Here is a 15,226-nt window from a genome sequence, read left to right on the forward strand (position 1 = left end):
CACCCCAGGATGAAAAGGGGATTTAAAAAAACTAACTTGAATCAAACTTCAGAATACTTAACAGGAGGCAAATCTGCCTTTTTGTGTGAGATCCAGAGGTAAAACCCTAATCAGGCTGGGCATGGTGGCACATGCCTGTAATTTCAGCCACTGGGAAGGCTGAGGCAGGAGGATTGCAAGTTCAAAGCCAGCCTCAGCAAAATTGAGGCGCTAAGCAATTCAGTGAGATTCTGTCTCTAAATAAAATAGAAAATAGGGCTGGGGATGTGGCTCAGTGGTCAAGTGCCCCTGAATTCAATCTCCAGTACTGAAGGGACGAAAAAAAAACTAATCAGAATCAGACAAATACCATGTTATGAGCTCAGACTGTGCCCTCACCTTACACAATTAAAAATCAGACAAAGGGTAGGGCTTGTTCTTACAGGAAAATAAAGGTATCTTTTGATTCTTTTTCAAAACACATGTGAGCCATGAGGACTAATTACACTAAGTAGACACTAAAGATGGTGGCGGGGGAGGCGGGGGTCAAAAAGAGCTGAAACACTTAAGAGAGTGATAATAGAGCTTTCACCTCTTCTAATTAAGTGGGGCCTGATGAAACAGAAAACCAGTGCTGTTGCCTAATATTTGTATTATGCCTCACACTTTTATGAAGTGTGTTCACAAAAATCTAATTTAGTGTGTTGCAGCAACGCTGTGAAATAGGAGGGGCAGTCTGCCCTCACTATCCCTCCTTAGAAGCAAGATAACAAGCTCCAGAGGTTATCTGACATAACCAAAGCTCACAGCTCCAAAGTAAGAGAGCTGGGAATTGGGCAGAGAGCCGCAGGCCTGTTCTCTCATCCACTTCCGAGGAAGAAGCAGCTCCTATGTGGAGCCGCACAGGCTAAATCTGTGCTTTAATCTTCTCTTTGTAAAAGAGTCCGTCTGTGCCTCTTAGCAGCAGCAGAGAACTTGAGAAGGGAAATGAAAATCTCTCTGATGGCTTTTTTTTTTTTTTTTTTTTTTTTAAGACCAGGCTTATGGTCTAAACTTATTATTAATTTTATCTGTCAATTTTTTTCCTGTTTTGTTTTTTATGTATTTCCTTTGAAGAAAGATGAAGAAACATGAAAGTGAACTGGCCTCTTTTTGCCATCATTTCGATCCATTAGCAGTGCAATACCACAATAAAGAAGCCATCTTGCTGGCTAATACTGCTATTAAGATTTGTAGCCTTATGTGATGCAGGAGCAAAATAGAAGGAAGCATCATAAATGAAAATTAAATGATTTGTGATGTTATGTAAAGAGATTAGAATGGGACAGGAATCAGCATAGGGTAGGTCCAGAAGATGCTGCCTGGACACTTGGAGAAGCTGGAGAAATTAAGTTACAAAAAAAACTAATGCCAGGTGCAATGGCACATGCTTGTAATCCCAGTGAATTAAGACACTGAGGTAGGAGGATTGCAAGGTCAAGGTCAACTCCAGCAATTCAGCAAGGCCCTGTCTCAAAACAAAAACTAAAAGGGCTAGGGATGTAGCTCAGTGGTGGAGTGCCTGGGGTTCAAGACCCAGTACAGAAAAAAATATTTTTTCAATGCAGAGCAGGTAGAGAAATGAGAAAGCAGATGAAGTTTTCCATGTCTATTCACTTTCATAACTTTCATGATTTGAGGATCATCAGTGGGGTTAAAAAGACTTAGTATCCTTCTTCCTTCATGAGAATTTTTCTTGACAACTAAGGCATAGACTAAGATCTGTGTCTAGAGGGATTTTTTTTAAAATTCTTTTTGCCTAGTTGTTCAATCAATCTGACCAGGGTGTTAAAATCTTTACCTATGGTGGTAAAATTGTCTTTTGCAGCTTTAATTCAATCAATTTTGATTTTTGATCAAATTTTGAAGTTGTGCTATTGCACATATATCTTTATGAGTGTCATGATTTCCTGATGAAAGATCATTTTGCTGTTAGAAAATATGCTTCTTTATCTCTGGCAAACGTTTTTATTTGAAGAATATTTTAAAATATATATTTACATAGCCAGTCCAGTCTTCTTATGGCTTTTCATCACGTGGTAGTATAGGTTTTCTATCCATTTAATTTCAAACTATCCATGTCATGGTTAAAGCACTTCTCTTCTAACCATCATGTGCCTAAGTTTCCCTTTTAAATCCTGTCTGACAATCTCTGTTCTCTTTTTAATACAAGACGTTTAAACCATTTATGTTTAGTTGCTGACACAGATTAAGAACAGGCAAATAAAGAAAAGAAGGTATATATAGAAAACAAATAGCAAAATGGTAGAGTTACTTTCCTGACTTCTCTAAAATTATTTGAATATTTTTTATACTTTAATATAAATTTTTTTGTGATACTCAGGATTGAACCCAGAGCTGTGTACATTATAAGCAAGCACTCTACCACTGAGCTACACCCCTAAGCCTTTTTTTATTATTTTTATTTTGAGACAGAGTTTCATTAAATTCCCAAAGCTAGCCTCAAACCTATCATCCTCCTGCCACAGCCTCCTGAGTAGCTGGATTACAGGCATGCCCAGCTGATGTTAATTTACCTGTTGACTTTCTAATTATACTTCACTGCATTATATTTTTAATGGTGGCTCTAGAGATTACAATAAATAACTTTAAATTTTCAGTCTATTTCTGAGACCTTGAAACATTGGTCCATTTACCCAACCCCCACCTTGACCTTTCATATTATGGTTGTCAGGTATGTTACCTTTATAAATAAACCCTAGGGCACAATATATTTAAAGGGCAATGTTATAGTCATTATTATAAAATGAATTTTATTATTACAGCTTTTTTAAAATTCCTGATTTTGTGTGTGTGTGTGTGTGTGCCAGGAATTGAATCCAGGGGTGCTGAGCCACTGAGCCATATCCCCAGGCTGTCTTTATATTTTATTTAGAGATAGGGTCTCATTGAGTTTCTTAGGGATGAGCTGTTGAGATTACAGGTGTGTGCCACCATGCCCAGCTCCTGAAATAATTTTCATAAAATGTTCTTATATTTCCTATGAAAATTATTTTAAGTGATTGGAATCTTTCCTTTCAAAGCCAGCCATCATCAGAGAGTATTTTATTTACTGAATTCAATATGTAGTCTCTTGATATTTAGTTCAAGTAGAATTGAATATCAAAGGAAACTAGTCCATCTTGCTTGATAGAAATAAAATTAATAAAAACATTTCTTTGTTAAGAACTAAGGAATTATTGAGGATTAGCACATCTTGAAATCCCGTGGGACTGGCTAATTTTTGCATTCAGTGTCTTTGTGCTTGAATACAAGAGGAAAAGACTGGTGTGCTCAGTTGCCATATGCAGATATGGGTACACAGAGAAACAAGTCATTTTTAAAAAGTCCTTTTATTCACAATTATAATCAAAAAGTGGCATATTAGGCAAAAAAAGGAAAATAGAGAAATGAAGGAAACTAATCAGCCATAATCTTACCACCTCTACTTTTGTTCATTGAGCTCTTATGACTTCCCAACATTTGTTCAGACAATAAGCAAACAGGCTGCACAAGTTTAGGCTCTTTCCTGTAATCTTTGTTTTCAGGCTCTGAAACCTGAGTTGTTTGTTTTTGTACTCCTTTGCTTTTCAATTGCTGGTCCTGCATTGGCTTATAAATTAGAATTTCAAGGTAGGATGAGATTTCCATACTTTAAAAATTTGTGTTTTTCCCCGTTGTTGTTATTGGTAACACATATAATGTTCATTGGTTAGAAGTAAGTCACATAAGTCAGTCAACAATAGGATTTCTCTCAAAGGCCATCATTCTTACTGGGCACTTATTTTGTTAGGTAGGAAAATATAACCTCTTAATATTCTCCCTACATCCTTTTACTTGAAGTTTCCTTTTTTTTTTCCTTGTGGTGCTGGGGTTTGAACCCAGGGCCTTAAGCATGCGAGGCAAACACTCTATCAACTGAACTATATCCCCAACCCCCTAGCCCTTATTATTTTACTTTGAGACAGGGTTTTGCTGAATTGTCTAGGCTGGTCTCCAACTTGTATGCTACCATGCCTGGAATGAAGGTTTCTTTTAACAAGACAATTCTACCCTGGAGGTTTTGAAAATGCCTAGATTTATTTCAAGCAAAAATTAAAGTACAAGAATCATAATTGTGCAAATTTTTCCCAGAAGGGAAAGTTGAATGTTCCCTTTTATTTCCATGATTATGCATTTTTTTCTTTATATTTTCTAATAATGTATTGCATTTTAAAATTTAGTATAAATTTCTGGGTACTTAGGAATCACTATAAAGTGGCATATTTATATTTATTTAAGAGCAGTAATAGTTTATGTGCTGAATATAGAAATGAAGTGATTCATAGTTTAAAAACATATGGACTACAGAAGTATTTCAGTATTTCAGAGAATATGTAAAATTAGATCACTGAATTAATATAAATAGTGGGAGGAATTTATTATAAATTTTCAAAAATGAAGAAAACAGTTTTCTAGATTTTTTTTTCTTAAAACACACATCACTCTCGTATTTATATTTACAAAATAGTTGCTTTGTCCTCCAAAGTATAGCATTATCTATTTAAAAAAGAGAGAGAGAGGTAACTAGGATAAATGTTAACCATGATCTGCTGACACAGAAATTTTCCATCTGATACATGTTGACCAGTGTATTTATGGTAGTTTTTGCCACTTGATAATCATTTAGTAAAATGCCTATAAATACATAAAAATCCTTAAAGTAGACTGATCTTAGGTCAAAGTACAAGAACAGTGGCTCTCGGTAAAGTTATCCTATACACAGTGAAGAATCTCAGAGTCATATAATACCATTCTCGGGAGTAAAAATGAAGTCGGGTACTAGAACACAGAGAGGCACCAGCCTAAGTACTTGAAATTGTCCTTTGACCTAAATCTTGAATACCCTCTCCCTCATTAAGCATAAAAATCCAATACAAAGGTTGATTTCCTAAGAGACTATTCTTATGGCTCTTCGATCATAAAATTTGTCCTACTATCAACTGTCATTTATTCCATTTTTGCTTTTTGTGTTGAAATTTGATCAATAACAACCTCAACATAACAATGGCTGTTGACATTATTGATTGATTAACTCAATGAAAGTCACCAACCATAACTTTTTACACTATCAAATGAAAGATCCTCTTCAGACTCAGCTTATCCCATGTCAAACACAAATAAAAACATAACACCCTTCTTAGCTGGGCACCGTGACACACACCTGTAATCCCAGAGGCTGGGGAGACTGAGGCAGGAGGATAGCAAGTTCAAAGTCAACCTCAGCAAAAGCAAGGCACTAAGCAACTCAATGAGACCCTGTCTCTAAATAAAATACAAAAAACAGAGCTGGGGATGTGGCTCAGTGGTTGAGTGCCCCCGAGTTCAATCCATGGTAGCCCCTCCCACCCCCCACCAAAAAAAAAAAAAAAACCCCACAAAACATAAAAACCTTCCACAAAGAGAAAAGAGTGTACCATATCTCATGTAAAAGTCACTAACTCCTTAGACATCTCCCACTGCTCCCTAAAATAATTGCCAGGACATTCAATGTTTTCTAGAGTCCTTTGCACCTGGAACATGCCTGATCCTACATTGTGCTGGGGAAATGAATACAATGAGTTCTCTCCAAAATTAAAGAAGGTTCATTTTGAAAGTCTTATTGAAGACCTAACCCTTTAGAAGTACAGAGATCCAGTCTGCCACACATATGCTGTTTTTTTTTTTTCACATACCCTATTTTTCCAACTCAGACTTTTCAAAATTGAACTTTACTTCCATTACCTCCATCTTAGAACCAGAACCCACAGTCATTCTCATTTTCCTGGACCACACCTCTTTTAGGGCAAGTAAACTCCCCATAAGAGTTAGTTGACCAGCCAATCATTCAAAGAACTGCAGGAAGCTGCTCCACAGTTCAGGGTCCGTTGTGTGATTAGTGTGTGAGCTTGTGAGAACTTTTGTGCATCCATTTCTTTCATCTGCAAAAATGGAAGAGTAATAATTGAGCATGGAGTTTTGTGAGAGCAAAGATAATGCAGTAAAGTTACTTAGAACTGTGTAATGTATATTTAGTGGTCAATTTATGTTAGCTCTTACTTGGAGAAAGAATTATATCACTTATGTGGGATTATGTTTGCACAGGATTTTCTGGGTTAAAAGAAGGATACATTTTATCATTATTGTTTCTATTTATACTTTACTAGATGTATAGTTTGTTTTTTATTCCTGGACCATGAAGCTCATCATTTACTGTATTCCATTATCTGCAGCCTCAGACACAAGACTGATAAGCTTCCTGGAAATAGACACATGCTGGCCCTAAAATCCTTGAACTGGAGATAACATTAGACATTACCAAGTCATTTAGATAAAATATCTCATTCCTTTTTTACTTTTAACTAGTTTTAACCTTAAAGCTTTTGAAGGTGTAATCAACCAGATGAGAGAACTAGGGGGTATTTTCTTACACTTCATGTGTAAACTCAACTTTTAGGTTCTTCTTTGAAGTAAAACAGATTCTTCACTGGTTACAGAGTAAATCCTGAATTGCAAAAATTCGTCTCCCATTCCCCATGACCTCCCCCACCCAACCCGCTCATGGTTTAATCCAGGCTGCCACAATCAGACAGATAGAAGCATGAGAAAACTGTTTTCTTGCATCTCGAGTGAAAACTAGAGCAGAAAATATTGAATTCGTAAGCGAGGATTTGCAAAGCAAAAGACACTTAGTTTTGCATGACTTTAACCATCTACAATGGATTAGAGGGCTCCAGGTTGAAGGTTGGGTTATCTATTTCAGTGAGTAGTGAAATATCATTTCTAACCTCTGTTGAAAGATACTTAAGAGTCATGCTCATCTAGTATTTGAGTTAGGTTTGGCAGCAGAGAATTTATCAAATCCAATCCTCACAACTGTCCTGCTGCAAATGTGTGCATATGTGACTATAGACTCAGCTCAACAGAAAAGCTCCCTTACTTTCCTGTGGATTGTGTAAATTAAGGATTTAGCCTTCTGAAGCTTTTCAGATGGAGCAAAATCTGTTCATGCCTTTGTGGAGATCACAAATTTTCTCTTTGTTGAGATGAATATTACTGGGTACTTTTTATTGTTTGTTGTTGGTTTTTGATTTCTTGGTGGTAGTAGGACTTAAACCCAGGGTCTCTCACATACTAGGCAAGTGCATTATCACTGAGCTACAGCCAAAGTCTTTTCTTTATTTTGAGACAGGCTTTCACGAAATTGCCCAGGCTGGTCTCGAACTTGGAATCCTGCTGCCTCAGCCTCCCAGATAGCTGGGATTATAGACAGGCATGTTCCACCCATCATGCCTGAACAAAATTTCTTATTACTTCTGCTTTTAATTAAAGGGTAAACTAAAAGTTTTTTCATCATGGATGATTTTCTTTCTTTCTTTCTTTTTTCTTTTTTTGCTTGTGTTTATGTGTGTGTGGTACTGAAGAATGAATCCAGGGGCCTTACATGCTAGGCAAGCCCCGTACTGCTGAGTTATATCCCTGGCCTTTTGAAACAGGCTGGCTGGACTGGAACTTGTGATCTCCTATGTCCAGAGTAGCTGGGATGACAGGTGTGTGCCACCACTCCTGGCCAAAATGGCCAATTTTTCTGATTCCAAGGATTCTCTTAACATATTTTCAGAGTACAGTTGTTCTACCACTTACATAGATATTTGCATCTCTACAAACCCTTGTAGATTGAAAATATCTCGATTGAAAACGCTTTTACTAGACTTAACTTACCAACATTGTAACTTGGCCTATCCTACCTTAAATGTGCTCAGAATAATTCAAATAGCCTACAGCTGAACATCATGAGTAAGTATCTTATTGCATAGCTCTACCCTAGGAAAAGATAAAAAATTTAGAAACACAGTTTCTACTGAATGCATGCCAATTTTGTATCATCCTAAAGTTAAAAAAAAAAATCAAAAGTTGAACAATTACAAGTTGGCTAGTGTCTATTTCCTTGTCTATTTTATTCAGATTATTTATTTCATGCCCAAGATCTTTGATTTTCATCATCTTAAATAAGATTTTATAACTAAAATGGTACCTAGAAATTTTGTCACTTAAAAAAAAAGCAAGAAAAATAGAATTAAGTGTACTTCATAATCTTGGAAAAGTCATTTTCTCGTATTTTAATGAAGCTTTGCTCATTTTATTAGTTTACATCAGACTAATACAACATAGAATCAAAAAGATCTAGTGGATACCAATTGCAGCTAAAGTTTAAATGTCTGATATATATCATTAGTTTGAACATTCCACCTTTGACAGTTTTCTTTTTGCCTGAAAGAATTTCTCATAATCCATAATATAAAGTGCTGTTAAATTTTTTTCCCACAAATTAAATTTGAGTTTATCTGAGCAAAGAAAAGTTCTCAAATTTGGTAATCTTCAGAACCAGTACGAATTCAGGGAATTTGCAGGGTGGAGGACAAGGAGTATTTATAGAAAGAAAATGAAATTGAGATACAGGAAATAGCTTGATTGATTACTTCTCCAAGTTTGCTTATTTGGACCTGTTCTGATCAATTTGCAGTCTGTGGTTGGCTAATGTGTGACTGTTGTGATTGGCTGAGACTCAGCTGGTTGTTAAAAAAAAAAAAACTACACACACACACTCACTGTACTCCTAAGTCAGATTTTCAGTTTTTTCACAACCAGTTTAGGCTTTAGTTCCAAAGGTAGGGATATAAAGGTGGCCACGGGACAAATTTATTTTGCTTTAACAATACACAAGACAATATATCATAGGAAAAACAAATGGAAAAAAAATTTTCTGAATTTTTGTTCTTCAGAGCAGAAACATTTTATTTGGTTAAATAAATTATAGTTTTTAACCATCTGAAGAAAAATTATTTTACAACTTTAAGACTGTACACAGTTAGAAAGATAAGCCCCAAAAATTAGTGATGAAAAGACTACCAGGAATGAAAAGGCTGATAGAGAGGGACAGATGAGGAGTAGGGAGTAAAGGTAAATGAGACCTGGGTGGTGGGATGGGTGGGTGTGAGAGGAATGTAGGGGGGTGGAGGTGTGTGTAAACAGGGTGTGCTTAGATATGAAAATTAAATTGTTAAGACAGAGTTCCCCAAAAAACTAATTGTTGACCCTGAAACTCCTTTATTTCATTAAGAAGTGAATCAACTGTAAATAGAGAAGTCAATGGGATTTAGGAAAAGATTGGCTCAGGGTGGGCTGCATTAGTTGGAATAGACTTTAGTGAGCAGGGTAGCTCCCTTATCTATGTGCCCCTCCCTTTTCAAAAATGCATGACAATCAGCTCTTTCCACTCCTTAAAATTTCGGTTCTTGCCAGCCTCAGCAACTTTGCAAGGCCTTAAGCAATTCAGCAAGACCCTGTCACAGAACTTCTTTGGATGTGACTCAGTGGTTAAGCGCCCTTGGTTTCAATCCCCAGTACAAAAAAAAAAAAAAGTTTGGTTCTCAGAGGAAAATTTTGCATTAATAACTAGGTTGTGCTGTTCTTGTGGGTATTAAATTACATAACCTACTTGAGTTTTAAAATTGTTCTCCCATACCTAATCTCATCTGATCTTTCCAATCATTCTGTGGGATTAGCAAGATGGGTGTTAACCCTGAGGATACTTGAAGAAGTTAAGAAATCACCCAAAGCTAAATGTTGGATCATAAATCTTGAGACAGAACTGAAAAAGTCACATTTCCTGGAAACACTACCAATTCTCCTCCAACTGCTACTTTGAAAAGGTAAGAGTACAACTATGCAATGAAAATAGCTGGAGTATGGACACAGGGGTTTGGGGAAAGGGTGTTAAGTGAAGGGTAAGATTCAAACTATACTGCAGTTTTGTTCGTGGTGGAGGAGAACTGGACAGGGAGGAAATGAAGACAGACATAAATGAGGTACACCTTTCAACTCGGCAATGGGCTAAAGAAGGAGGCAAGCGTTTTCCCTCTTTTTATTGGGGCTGGGGGCGGTACTGGGGATTCTGAGCCACATCCCCAGCAATATTTTGTATTTTATTTGGAGGCAGGGTCTCACTGAGTTACTTAGCAACTTGCTTTTGCTGAGGCTGGCTCTGAACTTGAGATTCTCCTGTCTCGGTCTCCAGAGACCCTGGGATTACAGGTGAGCTCCACCGTGTCCAGCTTAGTTTTCACTCTTGAGGGCTCAAGTGGATAAAATGGACAGGCATGGCTAGAAAATGAATAAAGTAGCATAAAATACAAGTTATAATGATGAGAGCTGTCTAGACATATGTGAAGGACTGTCATTTAGAACAGATCAGGATGAACGTTACAGACCATCCTGATTGACCCATGATCTAATTCAAGAATTCTTTCACTTTCTAATGGGGTGAAAGTGATTCCCAAGCTCAGAGAGAACTAGAAGGTCAAATTTCCTGCAAGCTCCTCCGACTCTTTTTCCTACTGCTTCAAAAAGGATAAAGTGGAACTCTTAAGAGTACAGTCAGTAGAAATCATACTTTGAATTTTGAATTTTGATCTTTTTCTGAGCTAGTAATATGCACTATGATATTCTCTGATGCCCAACTGGGCTGAGGTAAGCGTTTGAGGTAGGCAAGGCTAAACTAGGATGTTCAGTGTATTCTATAGGCTAGGTGTGTTAAATGTATTTTCAATATTTTAAACTTCTGATGAGTTTGCTAGGTTGTAACCCCAACATGAGGAAAAATCTGCATTTTACTGATTGAAAGCAGGGCTTTTGGTGTCACGGACACCTGGTTTGCTTTCTGACTTTGCCATTACTAGCTATAATATATTAAAATAATATCTCTTTAAGCTGCAGTTCTTAAGAACATAACAGTTTTTCATAAGATCATTAGAGGGGATAAAGTGAGAAATGGCATAAAGAGCACAAAATATAGTGTCTGCCACTTAGAATAATCATTCAATAAGCCTTAGCTAGTATAATAGATGGGTTAAACTGTGGAAATGACAGAGAGGAGGATGTTCATTTGTGCTTATCAGAATGTCCTAGGCCCCAGCATAGATCTGGCTATAGAATGTACAGAAGAGTTATTTTTTTATAAACGAGGATATTTGAGCCTAGCCTAAAAAAGCTCAATTGCTGCTGACTGAAAATGATGAAGACAGATCTTTGGTGATTTAGACAAGTTCTCAATAAGTGACTACTAGGACTATTGTTGAGAGGTGGGGAAGCTTGTCTTCCTTAACACTAGGACAGTTCTGTTCATATTTTCTATGCATAGTGTGAATCGAGACTGGCAGTACTGTTCAAATAAAAAAAAATCCAACTTGCATGTGTATAATATCTTCAGACATTAAAACAAAGAGAAAGGAAGGCTAGCGTGGTGGTGCATGACAGTAATACCAGCAACTTGCCAGGCTGAGGCAGGAGAATTGCTAATTCAAGGCCGGCCTCAGTAATTGAGCAAGGTCCTAAGCAATTTAGGGAGACCCTGTCTAAAAATTTAAAAATTAAAAAGGGTGGGGATGTAGCTCAGTGTTAAACTATACCCAATCAATTTCCAATACCAAAACAAAACAAAACTGAGAAGCACACTATGTGCTTCCTGTGAATTATCTTTTACACTGGACACAGCCTGAGGTGAACATCGAACACATAGAGTTGTTGTTGTGTTACTTTTAGAAATGGCAGAGTTCTGCAGTGATCAAGCCCTATGCTTTTACCCAATCTCTTTGTGAGTCAAATTTCCAAAAAGCAATTTGAAACTCAGAAAGGATTTCTGTCTGAGGAAAAATAATTAGCTTGTATGGAGAGACTAAGATCTTAGATTCAGTAATATCATGTCTTAACAAGCTACCTGTTTTAGACATGTTTGTTCTTATTCCTAGAAGCAGTCTAGCTGCCTCTAGTGTGCTTGTTATCATTGTTCCTCTTTGACATCTTTGTGTAAATGTCTTTGCTAATATTTTTAATGTGTAGTAGTAATTATAATTCTATAAATGATATATGTAAATATTTATATATAAATATGTAAAAATTTAAAAATATTTTTTGTAAATGGATAACAGTCTTGGAAGATTTTAACAAGGTCCCTATCAACATTTCAGAAACCCATAATCCTCAGAAAAATGAAAGTCCTAAGAAAAGAAACCAGGAAGTGGGAACGGATAGGAGGAAAGAGACAGAGAAGAGTGGTGATTAAGAGGCAGGCTGAATAAATAAATGTAGGTCAAGTAACCCAATTAATAACCAGGCAAATGAATTAAACAGATACTTCTCAAAAGAAGAAATGCAAATGACCAACAAATACATGAAAAAAAAAGTTCAACATCATTAGCACTTAGGGAAATGCAAATCAAAACTACACTGAGATTTCCTCTCACACCAGTCAGAATGGCAGTGTGAGAATACAAATAATAATAAATGCTAGAGAGGATGTGGAGGAAAAGGAACACTTTTACACTGTTGGTGGGACTGTAAATTAGTACAACCACTATGAAAATCAATATGGTGGTTCCTCAAAGACTAGGAATGGAACCACCAGATGACTCAGCTCTACCGCTCTTCAGAATTTAGTGATATGTGCATACCCATATTTGTAGCAGCACAATTCACAATAGCCAAACTATGAAACCAGTCTAGGTATCCATGCTTAGCCAATGGATGAATAGATAAAGAAAATGTGGTATATATACACAATGGATTTTTATTCAGCTATAAAGAAAAGTGTAATTATGGCATTTGCAGGAAAATGGATGGAACAAGAGACCATCATGTTAAGTGAAATAAGTCAAACTCAGAAGGTCAAGGGTCATTATGTTTTCTCTCATGCAAAAGCTAGAGGGGAAAAGAAGTTGGGGTGAATCAAAGGGAAATCAGTAGAGGAAAGGGACCAAGAGGTAAGGAGTGTTGAGAGAGTGCTAGGGAGAGATATTGGCCAAATTATATTGTTGTATCATGTGCATGTATGAATATGTAATGACAAACCCCATCATTATGTATAACTATAATGCTCCGGAAAAAAAAAAAAAGGTAAAAACAACAACAAAAAAAGAAGTATATATTGGGGCACATTCCTGCCCTGTGGTCATTTGTTCTCATAATACAGAAAAAGATCAGAAGGCAGTGAAGCATTACTGATGACTGCAGGTTTAGTTCATAGATACAAAAATAATAATGCAATGAGGAAAGAATATTTTTACTTTTAAAAGGTAAAATCAAGTTTTATTAAGCAGAACTTGCCACTTAAAGTAATGTTGGTAAACAACATGATTTGAAAAATGAACTTCAAATAGGTCTACCATGATGATATGTTTGTATTCTAAGGCTTTGGATTGGATTTTTAAGCAATAATATGTGGGTTATGAAGTAGAATTATTATAGATAATAATTGATGAAAATAGTTTGTCTCTTTGGAATAGTCATCTGCACTAAATGAGTATGGAAGACCACTGTCATTTTATTTTTTATAATTTTTTTTTATTGGTACTGGGAATTGAACCCAGGGGTTCTCAACTACTGAGCCACTTCCCCAGCCCTTTAAAAAAATTTATTTAGAGACAGAGTCTCACTGAGTTGCTTAGGGCCTAACTAAATTGCTGAAGCTGGCTTTGAACTTGCAATCTTCCTGCCTCAGTCTCCCACGTCACTGGGATTATAAATGTGTGCCTCTGCACTCAGCACCACTGTCATCTTAAGCAGTTGTATAAATAATTAACACTAGAGTAGTACTTTTTCTTTTTTGATACTGGGAACTGAACCCAGGGCACTTTACCATTGAGCTATATCTACAGTCCTTTTTGAGACAGGGTTTCACTAAATAGTTTAGAACCTCATCAAGTTGTTGAGGCTAGCCTTGAATTTGTGATCCTTCTGCCTCCTCCTCAATCCCTGGGATTGCCACCAATCCTGGCTTAGTAGTACTTTTTTAAGTGACCATAATTATTTAGTTTAGAAGGTTAGATATTATTCATGATTACAATCTCTTGCTCACATTTGTTTAATTTGTTCACTGTCATTTTCTTGTGGTCACAAAGGCTTATTTTTTTATAAGATTTCATTTATATTTTTGTGAAGTGGAAATTATGAAACAAAGTTGATGTTATCATATATACATAATACATCTGAAACCCTTGATCCAAAATCATCAAACAGTTCTTTGGGGAAAATATCTTATTTGCTAAACAGTTTCTGTAATCACAATTAAAAAACAAATAGTTTTTTTTTTTAAAGTGTCTGATTTTATGATGATGTGCTCTCAAAAAATTAGGCTATAAAGATGAATCATAGAAGTTCTTTTTTCCCCATATTTTAATTAGTGCATTATAATTATAGTAATGGTGAGATTCATTGTTACATGTCCATACATACACACAATATAACAAGACAATTGCTCAATGTCATTCATAACCCAGTATTTCCCTTTTTCCCTCCCTCCTCCTTCCCTCGGGTCCCTTTCTCTACAGATCTCTCTTCAGTTTTCATAAGATCCACCCCCCACCTTTCTTTTTCCTCTTTCTTCTTTAGCTTTCCACATGAGAGAAAACTACAACACAACCATTGACTTTCTGAGTTTGATTTATTCCTCTTAACACAATATGCTCAAGTTCTATTCATTTTCCTACAAGTGCATAATTTCATTCTTTTGGCTGAATAAAACTCCATTGTGTCTCTATACCATTTTCTTTATCTATTCATGCATTAGTGGAACCTAGGCTGGCTCCATAGTTTGGCTATTGTGAATTGTGCTGCTATATATACATAAGTAAACATGCATCACTGTAGTAAGATGACTTTAATTCTTCAGGATAAATTCTGAGGAATGATACAGTTGGATCATATGTGATTCTATGTCTGGCCTTCTGAGTAACCTCTGTACTGATTTCCATAGATTTTGTACTAAATCACAGAAGTTCTGATGCTTGTAAAATCTAGGATATAATGATGAAAGCAAAAATTGATTTATTCCCATGAACTAGTCTACAATAAATATCTTCTGCTGAAATGTGACTTTTAGAGTTTTTAAGCTGAGGGGGAAATTATAGTAAACATAGGAGCAAGGGGATTTATCCACTAAATATCTCCAGTATGTACTAAACATTGATTATGTCCAAGATGTAAATTAAGAAGTAAGGAAAGAGGCATGCACAGAATCAGCCTACCTTCTAGTGTCTCCAAGTGCTAGGGAAAAGGTGAGCATGTACAGACTCCTGAACTCCCTGCCAAGCTGCAGGGATAGCTGCAAGAGGAGGGGACAGCAGTGGAGGCTTTT

The sequence above is a fragment of the Marmota flaviventris genome, chromosome 6 (genome assembly GCF_047511675.1).
Source record: "Marmota flaviventris isolate mMarFla1 chromosome 6, mMarFla1.hap1, whole genome shotgun sequence".
NCBI classification, from domain to species: domain Eukaryota; kingdom Metazoa; phylum Chordata; class Mammalia; order Rodentia; family Sciuridae; genus Marmota; species Marmota flaviventris.